Source organism: Microtus oregoni, unplaced genomic scaffold (assembly GCF_018167655.1).
Source record: "Microtus oregoni isolate MIOR12 unplaced genomic scaffold, Mior012 000050F_006, whole genome shotgun sequence".
Taxonomy (NCBI): domain Eukaryota; kingdom Metazoa; phylum Chordata; class Mammalia; order Rodentia; family Cricetidae; genus Microtus; species Microtus oregoni.
Window position 1 is genome coordinate 401,228 of NW_024543230.1, and position 21,693 is coordinate 422,920.

Below are 21,693 nucleotides of genomic sequence, written 5' to 3' on the forward strand. Positions count from 1 at the left end.
CTGCATGTGCGATTGGCCTAGCCCAGCCCCTGGCCTTACGACCACAGTGCCTTTATGGGAAGGTCTTGAGTATGGTCTTAGGGAGTCCACAACAACCACTCTCCCACCTGAGTCTCAAGACTGTATCTGAAATAATTCGGTCCCCAATGGCTCCCTCGTAACACCTGAAAGCATGGGTGGCTGGGGGCATCAGTTCTACCCTAGTGTAAGTGACCACCTGCTTACCAAGCCAAACCAAACCAAAGAATCCAAATAAGGGAGATGGAGATAAAAGCAGCCTCTAGGCAGCCTGCCCTCCCTCTCCTAATGCACATTTCAGATTACTGTCCCTGAGGCTTGCTGAATAGACTGTTCCTCTCCCCGTATTCCTCCCTGACTGTGGAAACTTTTGTGCACGGCAGTTACCCTAGGTCACTGAATCCTGACACCTAAGTAGGAACCCCATGCCTGGGCTTCATGCCTAGTCAGCCCGTACACCTTCCCTCCCTCTTACCAGGAGAGCTTCTTTCAGCATTTCAATACTCTTCCCAGTTGGGGAGGAGAGACGAGAAAGTCTTTTCCCTGGGGCAGGCAGGAGTCTAAGGTAAGCTGCACAGAGCAGAAGTCATGTCTTACACTTCTTCCTAACCCCCCCCCCCGCCCCCTGTCCCCGTGTCTATCACAAAGTGACCAGCAGCCTGCCAGCAGAGGATTCACTCAGTCCTTGTTGCAAGCCTAGCTGTAATTCTCCTCCATCAGCACCAAATAGACCTTCTGCAGTGGTAGCTCTGGCCCCTCCCTTCCTTCTCCCTGGAAAGTCCTGTGCTGAGCTAGCAGCAGCCTTACCACGGCCTGCAGAGCTCCTAACCTCTCTCAGCACCAGCCCCGAAGAGACCTGAAGAAAAGAGCTTTTCCTGTTTATGTACTGTGCAGACATGCTCACAGTAACTCTGTTAGCCAGATGAAATTCCCAAAGAAATCAGGCAACACATCAGTATGAATCTCAGACCATAACACACAGAACATGAATGCGTGTATGTACACACACATGCATATATGTATACACACAAGCCACTTTCCAGTTTTTTGATTAGAAAAAAACACCAGGTTTATTGTAACATTTTCCTGATAAATGTTACTGTGGTTTTTTTTTTTCTTTTTCTTTTTGGTTTTCTGAGATAGGGTTTCTCTGTAGCTTTGGAGCCTGTCCTGGAACTAGTTCTGTAGACCAGGCTGGCCTCGAACTCAGAGAGATCCGCCTGCCTCTGCCCCCCCCCATCCCCCAGTGCTGGGATTAAAGGCATGCGCCACCACCACCCGGCCTGTGTTTTTTCTTACTTGCCCCCTTTGCCCTTCCCACCTGTCTACCCCTTTGCTGGTCCCTTCCTCTCACAAGGTCCTCCCCTTGCGCTTTAATGTTCCATTCATTCCATTGCCTCCTCTTGTCTTCCTCTTCCTCATTTAGTTTTCTTTCTCCCCTCTCATAGTTCCCTTTCAGTTTCCATGTCCTAAACACACATGTTTGGAGGGGCTGGAAGGAGGTGCCTTTTTAAAAAATACAGACTGTGTCCGTAATATAGATTTAACCCTTAATTCTACATATGGAGAACTCGTGCAGCATTTGTCTTTTTACATCCTGTTTGTTTCATTTCCTATGTTCTCCAGTTCCCTACATTTTCCTTCCTATGTCATAACTTCATTTTTATTCACTGCTGAATAAAATTTCATTGTGTTTATGTACCACATTTTCTGCATATGGCTATATAAATATATCTCACTACTATGACCCACTACTATGATCAAGGCTAATTTGAGCTTTTAAATTGCTGAGGACAATCTTTTTTAAAGATTTTTTTTTTCTTATTTAATTAAAAAAATAGGTGGCGGTGCATATGGGAACAGAGCAGGTACCCACAGACGACAAAAGAATGTGGCAGATTCTCTACAGTAGAGTTACAGGAAGTTGGGAGCCATCTGATATAAGTGCTGAGGATTGAGCTTGAGTCCTCTGGAAGAGCAGTATGCACTCAATCACAAAGACATCTTTCCAGCCCCTGGCAAGGCCATTCATTGAAGGTATAGTAGAAGCTTGCGATGTAACTTGTCAGAAGGTGAAACTGTCTTTTGAGGAGCTGCCAGGAACATAATAGAACTTCTATTTATACAGTCTTCTAAAGGCTATGTAACCTAGTGCAAAGAGCAAATCCTGAGTTTTTGCATGGGTTTCTTTATTTATTTGCTTAATAATTTGAAGAAGAGATTTAAATTTAGGGTCTTGTGTTAATTATCTGTAAAATGAGAAGCAGTAAAAGTGAAGTAATAGATGTGTTACTCATTGCAGCAAGGGAGAATTAGGTTATACCCTAGTGAGATAGCATTAGGGATGTCATATAGGATTTGGGTTTGTCTTAATATAATGGTGAGGAGGGCCTCTGGGCAGGAACAGGACTTTTCTCTAGGTTGATTGCTTTCAGGAAGCAGAGTCTCAAAGCATGTCTATTCTCTTTCACCTCCCTCCCTTCTTCTCCCATCCCCCTGTGAATGTGTGCACTTTATGTTTGTCTATGTATGCATGGATGCATATGTGTATGCATGGGTATACAGATCGCAACCCACTTTATCTGTGCATTTGTGTATGCCTCTGTATGTGTGTCTTATGTTTCCACAATGCATGCATGTGCATATATGTTGTATATGCATGTGCATTGGGTGTGCTCACTCATGTGTATGGAGGCCAGCAGCTGATGTCAGGATATCTTCTTCAATTGCTTTCACACCTTAATCTTTGGGACAGGTTCTCTCACTGAACCTGCAGCTGACCATTTTGTCTAGGGTGGCTGGTTAGTAAGCCTGTCTGTTCCCTAGTTCTGGGGTTGCATGCATGTCTTACCATGCCCAACTTTTCCTTGGGTGCTGAGGATCCAAACAGTGTTCTTTGCATTTGCACAGAAGCACTTTACCTACTGAGCCAACTCCCCAGACTTTAGTTTTTGAGACAGGGTTTCTGTAGGGATAAGTCCCGCCCCTTAGGGGGCGTGTTCGCCTCGGGCTAATGTCTGCCTATAAATTTGGCGAGCAAGCTCCGAGCGCTTGCTTCTGCTTTCCTGGTCTCCGCGGGAACGGTGGTTCTGTAAGTCTATTTCTACATTAAAGCTATATATATATTTTTACACTCTGTCTGCATTCATTTACGCCGTTACATTTTGGCGTCCAACTTCGGGCTATTTTGCCCCCGACTCAAGCGGGTAGCCCGCTAGCTAACACAGCACCCTCCCCGGTGCTGTTTTTCAGTTCGTGACTCCGGCCCCAGTGCCCAGTCCGAGACACACTCGCGACACAGGCCCATTCTGCCTGCCTTGGCTAAGTTTTGCAGCGGAACCCCACTGCCTGAATTAGCAGAAGCTCAAGTACTTGCGGTTTTGCAACAAAAGCTGCCACAGCGTCAGATTTGGTCTGTTACAAAGTGACTTGGCCGGTTGTGGTGGCGCACGCCGGTAGGATTTGCTGAAGGAGGCAGAGGCAGGAGGATCACGAGTTCGAGGCCAGCCTGGTCTACAAGAGCTAGTTCTAGGACAGGCTCCAAAAACACAGAGACCACCACTGGCAGGAACCGATCTTTGCAGGTAAAAAAATTTTCTTTTATAAATAAAATGTCTGAACACATTACTATTCAAGAATTTAATGATTTTTTTAATTGTACCATGTGGGAGATTTTACAAGAGGTGTCTATCACCCCACATATATGGATCCTTCTGGGATTCGTAGTTTTCATTGGCACCAAATGGTTTGATAATAGAAATATGATAAAGTCTTTACGAGACGAATCCAGGATTCTTAAGGTAGAGATTGAACGCTTAAAAACAATTGAGAATGATAACAATCTTCTCAAGAATCAGGTTGAAGTTCTCCAGACTGATAACAATCTTTTCGAGAATCGGTTTGAAGTTCTCCAGGCTGATAACAATCTTCTCAAGAATCAGGTTGAAGTTCTTCAGGCTGATGTTAAGGAGAAATTCATTACTATGGAAGAGGGAACAGCTGATCTGGACCATAAGATTCAGTCCCTTTCTGTAGGAAATGAAACATTAACTGAGAGAATCAAAACTGCTGAATGTGACAATCGGATTTTGTCTAAAGCTTATGACAGATTGACGGAAAGATTGTCAATACAAGAAGGCACGGTTTATGCCATAAAAATTATGTCCAAAGATGAGATGTTATCTCTAACGGACAAACTTCATATTTTAGAATCCTCAATGAAGGCTTTGGAACATAATTCTGGACAGGAGATTCAGACATTGCAGAAAGCAATGGTGAATAGAATTGAAAAGATTGAGGAATTTCTAAATTCTGATGAGGAAGAGCAAAGGGTAGAAAGGAAAATTTTAACTACATCTGTGGGTAAGTCTCTCCGGGACAATTTCCACAAAGCTCTACCTACAGCTCTACCTGCCTTTCCAGTAATAACAACAGAGAAGGTGATTGGTTCCAAAAACCCTAGGGTCATCAAGGAGGATACATGGGAACCTGTGCGTATGAATGATCTCAAGGAAATAAAACAGGCTGTCATGACTTTTGGGATGCAAGCCTCTTTTGTTAAGGAGATGCTAAGATCTTGGGCCACGACAAGCAGAGCAACCCCCTCAGACTGGCTCCAGCTGAGCTCTGCGGTACTGGAGAGTGGACCACAATTGAAATGGAAATGCTTATTCAGGCAAGAGGCTAGACTCTTAGAACAGCAGGAAAAAGCGAAGGGAATTGACATTTCCCTAGATCAAATTCTAGGTGAAGGGCTCTTTTCTGATCCTCAGGAACAAGCTAATTTGGATGAAAACACACTCTCCATGTGTACTACAGCAGCCTTAAGGGCTTGGGACAGGGTACAAGACCCAGGACAGAGAATGGAATCATTTGTCAGAGTTAAACAGGGTCAGAGAGAACCCTTTAGTGACTTTTTACAAAGATTAACTAAGGCTGTACAAATAGGAATATCTGACCCAGAAGCAAGACGTATAATGATTGAGTCTTTGGCTTATGAAAATGCAAATGTGGAATGCAAAAGGATTTTGGGTCCTTTAAAGCTCAGATCAGCACCGTTGGAAGAATGGGTCTTGCATACACTCAATGTTGATACATTTGATTATGGCACTGAAGCATGGGTAGAAGAAGCAATTTCCAATGGTAAAAGGAGACACCAGAATACCAAATGTTTTAATTGTGGAAAAATGGGTCATATTAAAAGGAATTGTAAACAACGGATTTTCAGAAATAATAATAATAATAATGCATCTTTCAGAAATAATAATAATAATAATGCATCTTCTAGAAATAACAGAAATAGGAGGACTCAGCCTTCAGGTTTATGTAGAAGATGTGGAAAGGGCAGACATTGGACGAATGAATGCAGGTCTACAAGAGATAGACAAGGCAACCTGATACAGCCGGGAAACGTGAGAGGGGGGGCCTCACAGGCCCCCATGGCAAACATGGTTCAGTCATATCCAGTTTCTGCAGAGAACGTGCCTCATCAGGACAATTAGGAAGCCCCATGCCTACTGTTACAAGCAATAATGATCAGAAAGATAAGTTACGTGTGTTTTGGCAAACTTCTATAAATGATCAAAGACCTAAACTGAGAGTGTGTGTAAATGGCATTTTTATTACTGGCCTGCTGGACACAGGTGCTGATGTAAGTATCATTACCCCAGAATCTTGGCATCCGTATTGGCCTCTTCAGAATGTAAATGTTCAGCTCCTGGGAATTGGAACCCTATCTCGAGTAAGGCAGAGCACGAGATGGGTTGAATGTATAGGGCCAGAGGGACAAATAGGAAAATTAAAGCCATATGTAGCCAATATTGCAATGAATTTATGGGGTCGTGACCTATTACAACAATGGAATACTGAAATTAACATTCCTGCTAAATCTAGAGCCTATATTTCTGAGAATAATATTAAAAGATATTACAAACTGAGAAAACCGGCCATTCGGGCTGTAAAAGAACAAGCAATTGATGTCCCTTCAGAGATACCAACAGCCTTGCCTCTAAAATGGTTGACTGAGAAACCAATATGGACAAAGCAATGGCCTTTAGCTGAGGAAAAGTTACAGGCTTTAGAACAGCTGGTACAAGAACAATTAGATGCTGGACATATAGAAGAATCTACCAGCCCTTGGAATTCTCCTGTATTTGTGGTTAAGAAAAAATCAGGTAAATGGAGAATGGTGACAGATCTCAGGGCCATCAACAAGGTTATTCAACCTATGGGCCCTCTGCAATCTGGAATTCCTTTGCCCTCTTTATTACCAAAAGGATGGCCTCTCATAGTTATTGATTTAAAGGATTGTTTTTTCACTATACCTTTGCAAAAAGAAGATAGAGAAAAATTTGCCTTCACAGTGCCTACTTATAACAATTCTCAACCTTCGAGGAGGTACCACTGGACCGTTCTCCCCCAGGGTATGTTAAATAGCCCCTCCCTGTGCCAATATTTTGTGAACCAACCATTACAAATAATACGCAAGAAATTTCCCAAATCTATAGTATACCATTACATGGACGACATCTTGTTATCCGATTCAAACATGGATACCTTGAACAGACTGTTTGAAGAAATAAAGATACTTTTACCTAAATGGGGATTGCAATTAGCTCCTGAAAAGATTCAGAAGGGAGATTCTGTTAATTATTTAGGTTATAAAATAGGTTTGCAAAAAATTAAGACACAAAAAGCACAAATTAGGAGAGATCGCCTACGGACTCTTAATGACTTTCAAAGACTGTTAGGAGACATTTCCAGTCTACGACCAGCTATTGGAATAACACCTGATTTAATAATTCATTTGAACAAAACCTTGGATGGTGATAAGGATTTAAACAGTCCCAGAGAATTAACAGCTGAAGCAGAAAAGGAACTGACAATGATTGAGGAAAAATTACAACAGGCACATGTGGACAGGGTGAATCCAGAGCTCGATTGTATTCTCGTCATACTACCATCAAAAATTTCTCCTACAGGAATTTTAATGCAGAGAGATGATATTATTTTGGAATGGATCTTTTTACCACATAAACCAAGTAAGAAACTGAAAACTTATGTGGAAAAAGTCTCTGAGTTAATTATAAAAGGCAAGCTGAGACTTCGTCAACTAGCAGGCATAGACCCAGCAGAAATTATAGTGCCTTTCACTGCTGATGAACTAAAGAAATTATGGGAAGATAATGAACCATGGCAAAGAGCTTGTGCTAATTTTTTGGGAGACATTAATAACAACTATCCAAAAAGCAAGCGGCTTAACTTCATAAAGAGAACTTCTTGGATTCTTCCTCGAATCGTCCGTGATGCTCCAATAACTGGAGCCCGTACATTCTATACTGATGCCAATAAATCAGGGAAGGCAGGTTACAAATCAGAAGACTTGGATAAGGTGGAACAAAGTCCGTATACTTCTGTCCAGAAGGCGGAATTATATGCCATTCTTATGGTGCTAAGGGATTTTAAAGAACCTATTAATATAGTTACAGATTCACAATACGCAGAAAGAGTTATTTTACATATTGAAACTGCTGAATTTATACCTGATGATACTGAACTAACCTCATTGTTCCTCCAGGTTCAAGATTTGATCAGGAACAGGCTTTGCCCTATGTACATAACACACATCCGATCCCATACGGGTCTGCCAGGTCCTCTAGCACAAGGTAATGCAGAAATTGATCAATTATTGATTGGTAGTGTGCTACAAGCCTCTGAATTTCATAAAAGACATCATGTTAATAGCAAAGGTTTGAAGAAAGAGTTCTCAATTACATGGCAACAAGCTAAGGAGATTGTAAAGAAATGCCCTACTTGCTCTTTCTATAACCAAACGCCACTGCCTGCAGGGGCTAATCCAAAGGGCACCCAAAGGAATGAAATCTGGCAGATGGATGTGTTCCACTTTGCAGAATTTGGCAAATTAAAATATGTACACCACACCATAGACACGTATTCAGGTTTTCAATGGGCTACTGCCCTGAGCTCAGAAAAGGCTGATTCAGTAATCACACATTTATTGGAAGTTATGGCCATCATGGGTATACCTGCGCAAATAAAGACAGATAATGGTCCAGCATATGTATCTAAGAAAATGAAACGCTTTTTTGAATATTATAATATAAAACACATTACAGGTATACCAAATAATCCTACAGGTCAGGCAGTTATAGAAAGATCAAATCGTACTATAAAGGATATGCTGAACAAACAGAAAGGGACTGAAAATACCCCCAGAAATAGATTACATAATGCTTTATTAACCTTGAATTTTCTTAACGCTAATGAGAAAGGAACGACAGCAGCAGAAAGACATTGGATAATGGAAAAGTCTGCTGAACTAAATCAACCAATTTATTTCAAAGATGTGCTGACCTCTCAGTGGAAGCCAGGAGATGTGCTACGTTGGGGAAGGGGTTTTGCTCTTGTTTCCACAGGAGAAGAAAAATTGTGGATACCATCAAAATTAATAAAGTTTCGATTTGAAGATGAGAAACCTCTTGGAAAGGAGAAATGACAACTCATCCACAACGATGATATTCATACAGGTGGTAAGAAAAACATATAAAATGGGGGCAGGGTTCTGTTTCTTATCTCCACAGGAAAACACTCATCTTTGAGAAATTCAAGGGACCCTGGATGTTTGGATACTGACAGATGGAAAAATACCTGCCCAATAGGAAATATCAAGACAACTGAATGGGTTGTGTAAGTAATATTAAACCATATTTCTAAATTTATAAAGCTGGTTTTGAAGTTGGACTCTGGCTCAGTCCCTCTCCAATTCCAAGCCTGTTAGTAAGAGAAAAACCCAGAGTTTCTGGAGTTTCTGTCTCATGTCAAGAGCCATGATATGGGACAGAAAGAAATATGAGTTTAGAAAACATCTTTGCTTCTCTTCATATCTATCATACTTTTCATTGAATATATCTATCATGTCTTTCATTGAATATATATATATATATATATATATATGTCTATATGATTAATGTTTAAGTTTTTCATAATGAACAATGAGTTTTTCCTGAAGTGACATTTGAAGTTTCCAGGAAGAAGATGGGGCCCCATAACAACAACTCCACCTGGTTGATATGACGTCATGATACTGATAGCGCTACTACAAGACCTGCTTTTGGTACCAGCTGCACAAGACAGTTCCAACTTGGTTAGCTGAAATGGTGCACATCTTATACAACATTTTGGCCAGACCTGCACGAAAATACTCAGAGACTATTTGCAATTTTAAAAGACATTATCTTGAAATTTAACCATCATTTTACTTTCACAGGATCCCCCAGAAAGAACGTCGCCCCTATGACAGCTGGAAGTAATTCTAGAGAACGACGTCCCCTCTCCCAGTAAAGTTTGCCCTTGGGTTTAGGGACATCATTTAGGGGTTGATTATAATTAGTATATGATTGAGGGTTGGGAGAGGAATTTTATAAGCTCAAGGATCATTTTGAAAAAAAAAAAAGAGGGAATGATGGGATAATAGATTTATAATTGTGAGTTACTGCTTTTAGACAAATATATTGGTATCAATTCTTGTATAATGAAACAAAGTTAAATTATATGGACTATTGTACGCATGCATGTTTCTACCTCTGTTTAAAACATTTTTATGTATTGACATATATTGTATTGATATATATATATATTGTATATATTTACCATATTGCAGTGTACATTTCTACCTCTGATTAAGATACTTATATAATATTTGTGTATTGATATATATTTACCTACTGCAATGTATATTTGTACATTGTTTATATTTGGAGGTCATTGTCCTCATTTGTTTCACAGTCGTTTATTGTCTTAGTCTTTAAGTTAGATAGATATTGAGAATTATATAGACTAATTGTCATCTAAGTTTGTCATTTATAATTAGACTAATCAGGTTCTTTAGATATATAGAGATTATACTCAGTATAGATAGATAATCTTCAACCTCTTCAAAGAGCTGTAGAATATGGCCTTTAATCTAACTCAGAGTTTCGTTATAGTGAGACACAATTGCTCCTGGCAACACCGCTCTATTCCCGAGAGAATGTTGAGCACCAAAAACACTCCACCTGGAGCCTTTCTATTTTGGCAGAACTGGCCTTTGGGCAAAGAAATGCCCATACCTCAACCACTGACACAGATACAGAGCATGCATCAATGGATAAAACAGGACTGTCATATCCTGCCAAGACAGGGTAAGATAGTTTTGAAAAGTTCCTTGCCTTTAATAATGGTATGTCAGTTATGTTAGGCCTTAGCCAAAATTGGTTGACTCAACGTTGCAAACGAGACTTTGGGTGATTGCCCAGGTAGTCAGTTGTCTCTGTCAATTGTTGCACATTTTGGATATATCTCGTTTGTTGAGTAGTGTTTATTCCCTTCTCAGATCTTTGACTGAGTTGAAGATTATATAATTGTAGTTACTCTTTACATTATTTGGACTCCTTGAGATAGAATGTTTAGCAAAGCTTTTGTTCTCAATATTGTTTGTTATATTTATTATTTGTTGTTATTGTATGTAGTTGTATTTGGTTTAGTTCTGTCTTATTTAGACAAAAAGGGGAGATGTAGGGATAAGTCCCGCCCCTTAGGGGGCGTGTTCGCCTCGGGCTAATGTCTGCCTATAAATTTGGCGAGCAAGCTCCGAGCGCTTGCTTCTGCTTTCCTGGTCTCCGCGGGAACGGTGGTTCTGTAAGTCTATTTCTACATTAAAGCTATATATATATTTTTACACTCTGTCTGCATTCATTTACGCCGTTACAGGTTTCTCAGTGAACCTGGAGCTTATTGATTCAGTTAGGCTGGCAGGCTGATGAGCTGAAGGAATCCCCCGTCTCTACTCAGGAAGCAAGCATTTCCACTATAAGACATCTTGGTAATGTTCTGCTATGAGGAGAAATATGAAAGCCAAGATAAAGGAGCACTCATTCCTATTAGCAAAGTTAGCAGTTAGTTCAGTCATGTCTGTGCTTTAAATGTTGCTCATATTTGTCTGTGCTCAGAACTAGTTACACCATAGTCTTGATCTTTTATACACACTGAATGGCCTTATTTGATGTTGACATTCTGTGACTTTGTTTAGCAGGGGACAGCGAAAGCTAACTGGTATGGCTAGGGAAGTTCTAGCGTTAGGGGCTGCTGCTTTTCTGTCCTAGTTCCTCACTTATGGCCTAGGGTAAACATAGGCAGTCTGCAGGACCAGAATTAGTGATAGACAAGCTTCAACACCACTGAGATCTTGTTTCCAGAACATAGTCTGTAGTTAGAATGACCTTAGTCTCTTCTGTTCCTTATGTTGCAGGATGAGATATTGAGCCCCTTCATAAAACAGTGGGTATACAACAGCATTTGAAAGTGGACAGAATATGTTAGTTCATCCCTGCGTAAGTTTTCAAAACTTTCAATTGTTTTGTTTATCTCTTAGCATCTATGAATGGCAAGAATTATTTGTTACGACATATAATTCCCTTGACTAGTTAAGATGTTAAGTGAGGACAATATGACTGCTCATACAAAGCATAGATTCTGAATTTAGAATAGTTTGCTGTGCTTTCAGAGTAGAATGTTATTTATGACTTTTACTAGGGGACAGAAGTAACCATTCCTGTGGGTTCCATGAGATTCACAGCTCGTGTAGTGGGCATGAAGAGGAAATCGGGCTTCCCTTGTGGGAGTTCTGAAAAGAATCCCATGTGTGCCTCACTTTGCAAGTAATTGGATATTTGGGGTAATTTTTTAAAAGAAATAGATATCCAGGTGTGGTGACATATGTCTTTAATCCCAGCACTTGGGAAGCAGAGGCAGGCGGACCTCCATGTACTCGAGGTACCCTGCTCTACACAGAGTTCCCTGTGAGACTTCATAGTGAGACCCTGTCTCAAGTAGCAGCAAAGGTTTTCTGAGACACTGTCCTCTGAAGGACTGAGTTTTTAAAAATATCTAATAGTCTCTAAAAAGTATTCAGAACCTACAGGATGAAGTAGGATGTAGTATGTCTGATGAATACATAAGGAAAGACATCGACTGTATTGGAAGTAAAAAATAACATCTATAACAAATTGAGTGAGCCCTCAAAAATATTGTACTTTCCGTGCTGGGAATGGAAGCCACCGTTTTGTATTTGGAACATAAGTGCTCTGCCTCCCCCAGTTAGTTAGTTCTTAGTAAAGTTAAGCTGTTCCCGTAAAGCAAGCTGAAGTGTCTCCGAGGATCTGCACAAGCTCATATAGTGACTACGATGAGGACGCACTCATGTTTAGAGCAGAGCAGAAAGTGTGGAAGGAGCACTGTGGAGTTTCATAAGTGTGGCAACAAGCTGAGGAGTGATGAGGGTCAGGAGCACTGAATTTGTACAGTGTAGAGAACCCGTAGTTGAGTGGAAAGCTAGCCCTAAGCCAGTTCAAGATTTTACACAGTTTGCTGTTGCTCTTATGGCTCTGAGACAAAAGGAACTGTGTCTTTTCTCCTGCATCTGTTGAAAGCCTGAAATATGCGATGACTTCTGACCATTTTTATCAAATAAATACTCTTAGCACATATGCAGAAACTGTATAAATAGAAATGGAATAGAGGTTTTGATCTAAAATCCCAAGAAAGATTTTGGCACCCACGTATTTTACAGTCTTTGTGTTTACATTCTCAGTAAGGTTTTGTACGGTGTGCAGTCGCTGAAATCTGTTTCTATTTGCATACTTATAACTGCTTGATGAATTCTTCTAATTCGTCAGATTATTTTGAAACTAAATATGACAGACAGAATTCTTTTAATAGTTGTACTTAACTCAAAGAGAAGCTTAGATAACCCTAATTATCTTTCTACTCTTTCTTTAATAGGGTAAAGTTTTAAATCATTTAGTCATCTCAATGGCCACGTTAGAAAACCCAAAGAAAGCTAAGGCATGAAAAATACTGTAGTGATCGTATTATTCTTCAGTCAGGAAGGTGAATTAGCAACTTTCTGTTGCTGTGATAAAACACCATGATCAAACGCAATTTACAGAAGAAAGAGTTGATTTTGGCTCCTGGTTCAAGCAGGCTAGAATCCATAGAATGGAGGGGAAGGGATGGCATGCTGACAGGAGCTACCCAATGTTTTTGTCCACACACAGGAAGCAGTGAGAACAAACAGTAAGTGAGGCGAGGCTCTAAACCATCAAAATCTCCCTCTGCTGATGTTCTTTCTCCAACAAGGAAGGGTCCACTTCCCAAGGTTCACTAGCCTCTCTCCAGCAGTGCCGCCAATAGCCGACCAGCTGTTCAAATACAGGACCTATCAGGGACATTGTCCCCGCAAACCACTTGAGGGATGTCAAATTAGGACTCGTTATTAGTAAGAGACAAGATATATGACATAAATACTATAAGAAAGATTTATAGTCAACATTGGAAAGCCATTCAGCAATAAACAGTGCTACCTTTGTATCAATTTTTGGTTTACTGATCTGGATGTCAAATAATTCATTTACTTTGTGTCAAAGTGACACATGTTGAAATTTTACTTTCTATACTTTATTCTTGTAAAATTTATGGGAAATTAATACTTACTATACCTTTATTCGTATAAACTTATGCATACACAAATATGTAAGCAAAATAGGTTATAATCTTAAGGTTTTAACTATGTTTGAATATTAATGATGTTAATTGAAAATATTAGCCACATGAAGAACTTCAATGGGACATCAGTTCAATTCACTGTGGACAGTCTTCCAATACATGTGGCATGTGACAGACTGTCATCTCAAAGAGGCAGATAGAAGGAATTTCAAGTGTGATCATTATTAGCTAGTGTTATGTTATAATGGCTATGAAAGATATTTACTGTTGTTCTTTAACTGGGCGCTTACTGATTATCCCAGCAGTGGCCAATTTCAGAGTGAAAAGGAAAACTTCAGTTTACTCCATGCCCCACTTCCAGACCCCTACTCCACCGTGCAGGGCTGAGCGCTCCCCAGAGTCACGCCATGCTTCTGTCTGTCTATAGCATTTCCATTGCTTCTAATAAATCTCTAATAAAAAGATCAGTCTACCTGACCTCAGTGTCCTTCTTAAACTTTCAACATGAAACCTTTTGGTCACGAAATGGAAGATGTGGGTCCAAGGTAGAGATAGTTCAGGTGAATGTTGCCCAGCCTCCATTTCTGTCCATGGTTTCCAGCCAAAGATCACTAGTAGTACATTTGTGCTTGGTACAGTTAGTTTGTTGCTCACTACTTGAGGGGAAATGCAGACAGTGGATGAGAATAGGATGTGTCCCTTTGCTGCAGTGAACGACAAACCTAGCTTTATCAACTCCAGATGTATTCTTCGTCATCTTTGACTGATGCTCACTGACAGCACATGCATATGAAACCAGCCAGCCTCTTACTTCTGCCTCTTACTAGATGGGAAACATCACATTGAGTCTCTGGTGCTCAGATTTCTTCTGTTCAGTATATATAGGAACAACATCCACTTTAGACTGCTGGGAGACCTCAAAACAAAATTGGTTTCCAAACAATACAAAAGTGGCTCACTAGAACTACAAAGTGGCATCTCCATGAAACAGCTCAGGAATGCTGTGACATAGTAGCTTTGTGTAGGGGTGGGATTTTGCTCTTCACAGAGAGTTTTGCAGTGCAAACTCTGGAAACTGGCCAGAGGAAGAGGCTGTAGACCACAGCAGGTAGACTCCTTTCCCTCACAAAGAGCTCTTCTACCAGGGAGCAGCTCTCCTCCTACCATCTCTGGTGTGTTAAATATATATGTGTGTGTGTGTGTGTGTGTGTGTGTGTGTGTGTGTGTGTGTGTGTGTGTGTGTGTTTCTCTAGTTGTCCTTAATACATAATTTAGTACTTTCTGAAATATTTTCTCCCAGCAACATCTTTGGGTAATGGAAAGAACACTAGACTTAAAAGAACCAGGGTTGAATTTTATTTAGGTCTCCCAGGGTTACTTTAGAAGCTTAGCTTCAGGTTACTCGTGTGTGAAATAGGTATAGCAACCCTGTCTTATATGTTGATGGATCGATACTGATTGTTCATACCAGGGAAATGTAATAAAAACATGATTATTTCCTCAGCTCACATCAAGCCTTTGCTTAAGGAATTTCTTTCCTGTGGTATGATAGTGCATGTCTGTGTCTGTAGCACTTGGGGAACTGAAACAGAAAGATCTCAAGTTCAAGGCCAACCCCTGAAAAACCAAGATACTCGGTCTGAAAACAGTGGGAGGAGGAATCTGGTGAAAACGTGTGGAATATAGCAGAGATGGAGCTAAGATGCTATTCGTTAAGAACGAGCATGGATTAGTGGTGAGCCAGAAAAAAACCAAGAAATGAGAGATAAGAGGGAGGAGCAGGAATAAATCTAGACATAGCCATTGGAGTTCACAGAGAAATTTCAAGTGACAATGGAACATCTGGTAATCAATTTTAATTGTTTTTATTGGTATAACATATGCCTCCATTTGTGTAAACCTTGATACATTATGTAAGTTACAAAGGCCTTCATATGAATGAGTTTTTAAAAGTCATGAATCAGGGAACAATGATGTTCCTGATGGTTCCTGTCATCTTCCAAACCAAAATAAAAAAAAGAATGAATAGATAAGTTGTGAATTCTGAAGTTTATTAGAAGTCCTAAACTGAACCACATAGGATTCTGAGCCCTTAAGATTTCCAAGAATATCTAAGGGAAACACTTAACTTTCCTGACATAGGTTAGGGTGGAGACTTAACCCAACTTTATTTGAAATCGAAAGGACAGGCTGCTGCTGTGCTTACTTCTGCTCCAGTATTCACCTAACACAGGGCCCAGCACAGGCTCATCCTCTGGTAGCTGTATCTGGTTAAGTGTTTCTAATAGGGTTTCCAGATGAGGCCCTAAGCTCTCTATTGACAAAGCCTACATTTGTAGACCATTCCATTTTTCTACACTTGACTCAGTGGCTGAGCAAATGACAAGTACAAGCCAAGAAGGGGCAAGAAAAGAGTAATGGTAGAAGATTGTAAGTGGAGACCGCTCATTGGTTTCCCAGCTGCCCAGACCTAAGTAATCACGTAGAAACTATATTAATAATTACAACACTATTTGGCCAATGGCTCAAGCATGTTCCTAGCTAGCCCTTCCATCTTAAATTAACCCAATTCTATTAATCTATGGATCACTGTGAGGCTGTGGTCTACCAGTGAGGTTCCAGCGTTCTTCTCCTTCAGCAGCTACATGGTGTCTCTCTGACTCCACCTACTTTCTATATCTCTTCCAGCCTGGCTGTATTCTGCCCAGCTATAGGCCAAAGCAGCGTCTTTATTAACCAATGGTAATAAAACATATTCACAGAACACAAGGGAGAATCTCACATCAGAAGATCAGTATTAGCAATAATTGCCGCTTACTGTGCTATTGCCTAAGCTGGAGTGGGTTAGGAGCCCAGCTTGATTGATGACAAAGTCCAGTGTCCCAAGCATTGTGCGGCCTGTCTCTGGGCCCATCTCGACTTCTCTTACCCTGGAAGAGCTCTCCTAGATGAGAGTAGGGCTGAGAGGCCAAAGGCAGGCCCATCAGATGAAGGAAATGGGGCTGAAATTCAGAGTAGAGCATCTGTCTATAGGAAACGATTTTTTTGTTTGAGGTTCCCTTAGCAGCATTTCTGGCACTTTCCCCAGAAGCCAGCTTGGCTTGCCATTGCCAGCTGACTGCCCTGACATGTAGAATTGCCAGATTAACAAATCAAAGAACACCCAGTTAACATTGGACTTTTGGATAAACGATGGCTTTTACAAATGTGAGCACGTTCCATCCCACATTTAGGACACACATATTAAACACTAATTCAGTTGATCTGGAATACCAATCCAGTTGTGCCTCATGCATTTCATCTGGCAGCCCTGCTTTGTCTGGACATAATGTTGGCTGGCAACTCTTGAGATAGCTGCTGAAAGTGTAGAGTTCGGGTAGTTCTCTGGCATTGGTGGAAGCTAACCAACCTGTCTTGGGTTCCCCACAAGGTGCACCCAGTTTTCACAGTGAAAACCCTGCATCTTGGGAAATGGTTTTCTTGCTGGAAAATCGGCGGCTGGTGATGGCGTTTAGCTTAGAGGAGTTGGAGTCTTCGGAAAACAACCAGTGAATGATGAAGCTGGCCAGTGGGTCCCGAGGTATTTCACTGTTGCTACCAAGCACAGTTGCTAATTGCCTCTTTTCAAGAGAGGCAAGTTCTGGGGATCTTTAGAAGGCCTAGATCTGAAAGGTGTTGGTGCCAGAGATCACTAAATTCAGCCTCTGCCTGTTGTTTAGGAAGCATTTGCAGGGTCAGTCCTCTGACCTGGTTGTTGCTACTGTTGCTTTTGTACCATAGCAGAGGCAGTGAACTAAGAATTTCATGTCCGTTAGCTTGTATGAATCCTGGTGGTCCCTGCACCCTATAATAACAACAATAGAAGGACAATCCACTGTGAAATCTGAAGTTAGTAAGCATATCAGCACCACTGTTATATCTTTTTTAGGAATGAGAAAGCAAAGACTTAAGAGTTCAATCGTTGCTTAGTGTCACAGAGCTGATGTGCTGGTCCTAGCAGGTCTGATTGTTTCGAAGGAAGGAAGCTGGGGTTTGGAGTTGTTTCTAGTGATAGGTTCTGAACCAGGATCCTTGCTATGCTTGACAGTGGTCACTGCGCCCCACCTTCCACCCCTCAACCTATGTTTTAAATCACTATCCTGTCTGTTCGTATAGATCCCTGAGCATGTGAAGGGCCACTTGATGGCTAGCTACAATCCTGAATGTTGCCATGAAAAGACCTTTCTTTTTGCTCAGTTATCGTGGACAGAGAGATGACTACTAGGGAACCAAGAAAAGTCAATTTCTCCAAGTGCAATTTTTGGGGAACGATCCCGTCCCCCTGAAGCCTCTCCCAGCCATCTCTCTGTTGTCCCTTTTATGAATATTTAAGACTGAACAGCTTCTAACCCCAAGATGGGTTTCTTTAAACTTAGGTCTGATGCCTCTTTGTAAGGCCATGACTGTAGAGGGATCGATCTCTAAAGCAGTGTGTTGAATAGACTTTCTTAGGACAGGCCAAGATGGTAGACCCAGTAAAAGTACATCGTGGTGAAGATTTTCATGTCTTTCTAATGGTTCAGCTTCAGGCAGGCCTGAGGGGCTGCAGGAAACTACTGGAACTGTACTCTTTCTGAAAGGTCCTTCTGAAAATTTACTGGATTCAGTCTGTAGAAGTAATTGCAATCCTTCCAACATTCTGAAGGATGTTGAAGGATCACCTAAGGAACCCTTTTTGGGGTCCTCCAAGAGGAATGCTTCTTAGACTCTACAGTTTTTGACAGTTACACTTTTGAAACAAAAGCATTTTCCCTCGAGGGCCAGGGTGCCCACAACCTCAAAAGTTAAGCCAGGGTAGAGGTTATATTAGCATTAGCACCTCCTGATTCAGGGGCTGGCCATCCACCTGGCATGTGTCCCTGAGGTGACTTCAGCTCCAGGGGCCAGAGCCCCTCATCTTACTCCTGGTCTCGAAGAAACCCAGCATCAGTGACGTCTCTGAGCAGCAGTAGTTTGAGAGTGGGGGAGCTCAACACAAACGAAAGCCCGCCCCGTCCTACCTAGACACAGAGGAGTTCTTGTCTTTCCCTGTACCAGCTCCAAGGCTGTCACTTCAGCCCAGGCGGCTGGGCAGAGCAGCTGTCCAGGCATGGCTTAGCTGAGGCATAGAGGGATCTAGGAAAGCAAGGACTTTGCGGCGGGTGGGGGGGGGGGGGCACTTGTCCTAAGCTCCAGCAGCATGGCATGCACTTACCTGAGGCATTTAGTTCTCAGCAGGGAAGACTGAGGTTTCCCCTGTTTCATTCTGGCTATTGACCTGGTTTCCCGGGAAAGGTCCATTAGCTTCAAGGTTGGACAGTCTGCTCTGTAGCACCCCAACTTGGAGCTGCAGCGTCACAGCTCAGACCCTTCAGCTGGCACTGCAGATGGGTTTGACCACGTTCCTCTCTGAAAGGTCCAGAACATTTTCTTATTGCTTTTGTTGTAACCGGAAGGGGTTGACTCATCTCTGTAGAGACTGTCCAGGGATGTTGTAGCTAGAAGAGGTCTAGGCAGCTGCTAGATCCCATCCCTCGGGGGACGGATGCAGCCTTTAGTGCAACCCGGAGGGAGGCAGAAGGCTTTGTGCTTCTGGCAGGCTACCTCCTGGGTAAAGGGCTTCTTGGTTAGCATGGGCACATGTTTTCCCCAATGGAAAGCAGACCTAGGCAGCCACTCCTAACCCCTGCCCTAAGAGGGTTTCCTGAAGACCTCAACTCACCCTGCCATCCTCGTAAGCTGTGTATCAGAATCCAGCAGGCAGAAGGGTGTAGGCAGGGTGAATGTCAAGTGGGACAGTGGAGGGCCAGCCGTACCACTGTGCTAAGGGCTCCTGAAAGCAGCAGAGGACACCTGAATGGCCTATGGACTGTTGTCTGACGGAGTTTGCAGATGAAAATTTCAATAAAGTAGACATAAAATGTACATAATTATCAACTACAGCCATGATAAAGCACATGGAATAAAAAGGCTTCTCTTCAGCTCCAGATTTCCACCCCTTTCTCAAGGCTAGGTATACCCTTCCAGAAATAGACATCCCTATTGGGAATGGTTTCCTTTTTGTTTCTGGCTTAGTCTGAATTTTAACAGTAATGACTCTTCTTTTTCCGACTTCATATTTTAGTCATACCCAGAGTAGCAAAAATAATAAGATAAACATGCATGTTTTTATGCAGGTGTAATAGTTTCAAGTTTTGGCTGATGTTATTTTATCGAATGTTGCTACTACACTTTTCTGGAGTGGGCACAGCTCGGGGATTGTGACATTTGGCCATGAAGATTTCTAAAATAAAGACTCTTTAAAAAGCATCCCTGCACTTTAATCCCAGCATTTGGGAGGCAGAGGCAGGCGGATCTCTGTGAGTTCAAGACCAGCCTGGTCTACAAGAACTAGTTTCAGGACAGGCTCCAAAGCCACAGAGAAACCCTGTCTTGAAAAAAACAAACAAACAAAAAAAGCATCCCTACAGCTGGGGATGCAACTTGGTAGTGTTTGCCTAGAATCCCAAGGCTCTGAATCAACCCTGAAGCAACACACACACACTCACACTCAGTCCTGCTGTTACAGCCACACCTAACAAGCACCCAACAGTCTTTCTGTCATATGGCCCCTCCTGACTCCCACTTACTTCAAATCCAACAAGATATATAAAAACCACTGCATTTCGAACCTTCTCTTTGTACGTTGCTTTGAGGAGTATGAAGGTTAGAAGCTTGGGCCATAGCAGCTAGAAGCCCGCCCATCCTCCCCCTTGCTATTCTCGTTCAGGAAAGAGGCTCTGTATTCAAACATTCTGGATAGAGGTATCTTCTAAAGGTAGTTTTGTCTCTTGCCTATTAGGGGGCTCTGGGAAAGCTGCTTCTGTGTCCCCCCATTACTCAACTGGAAAAAAATAAAATATGTTCCTTAGAGTTCGGTGAGCATTGATAACTACAGAAATAATTTTAATTCTGCTGCTGTTATAACTCTGTGCATCTTCTTTATAGGGGCTGCCCCAGTAAAGATGGCCAAGTTTTCAGGATTCTAAGTGGGTCATGTGGACAGCTGCTTTTTCCACACTGCTACTGGCTTCTTGGCATTCTTCGGGTGCTCTTTTCCTGAGTTTGTCTGAATATTTTGGCCTTTAAGCTGCTTTCTTTACCCTATCCCAAGCTATTAGCATCTCTCCCTTGTAAATACCCACACAATTTACCAGTCACTCCTGTCTGTCCTTGCATTGCTCTTTGAATTACCAGAAAAAAAGAGTAGCATCCTCCACCCCTGCCCCCTGTCTCCCACACCCTGCATGATCAAAGAATGTGACATCTCTGGTCCTCAGCCCTCACTTCTCTTGGCCAGAAAGGCATAGCCAAGCCAATTGGCATAAAGTTGGGTGTGGAAAGTTCTATCTGCATATGCACAGGACTTGATACATTGCCTGCCATTCTGCTAGATTTCTGTGCCAGGACTGGGGTGGGGGGGGGGGACGGTTAAAAGCGGCCACTCATCTTCCAAATGTGGCCTATAATGACATGGTCTTGGGTAGGACAAGAAAAGACTCAGCTCTAGATTCTCAAATAGCACCAGATGAGATCAGGAACTCTCTGGTACTGTGCCTTCTCTGTTTTCTTTTCCGTCTTCTCGGTGGACACAGAGAAGTATCCCACCAGATTAGGTACTTGTGTGCTTATAAGGTTTTCAGGGAGAATGCCTTAGCTCAGCAGAGCAAAGAAAAATTGCCTTCTTTCTGACCTTCAAGATCTGGTACTATGTGACAATACAGGAGAGAATGGAGGTAGTAGCCAAATATTTTATAGATAATTGAAGACAGTCACACAATTAAACCAAGCTATGATCAAGGAGGGCCAGATTCTCTAGTGGCACTACAAGAACAGTGTGAAACACGGTGTTTACTAGTTTAATACAATCCTGCTTTGTTCTTCCTCACAGGTCCCCAAAGCTGGCCGCCGACTACGACCATGAAGGCTGCTGGTGCCCTCTGGAGGAATTTTTGTGCATTGCAGAAGCCTAGCTGGAATGGAGAACATCCACTTACTTAGAAGACCCAGTAAAAGCAGAACCGCAGGAATAGGTAGGGTAGATGGAGTTTATGGGGT

General features: G+C 42.0%; 1 long non-coding RNA gene across 1 annotated transcript; it reads left to right on the forward strand.

The window, feature by feature from the left end:
* The first annotated feature begins 1,879 nt into the window (after positions 1–1,879).
* LOC121436892 lies at positions 1,880–21,667 on the forward strand. The gene is made up of 3 exons (XR_005972853.1): positions 1,880–2,055; positions 11,324–11,405; positions 21,527–21,667. It is a non-coding gene; the product is annotated as an uncharacterized LOC121436892 (long non-coding RNA).
* Positions 21,668–21,693: the final 26 nt, after the last annotated feature.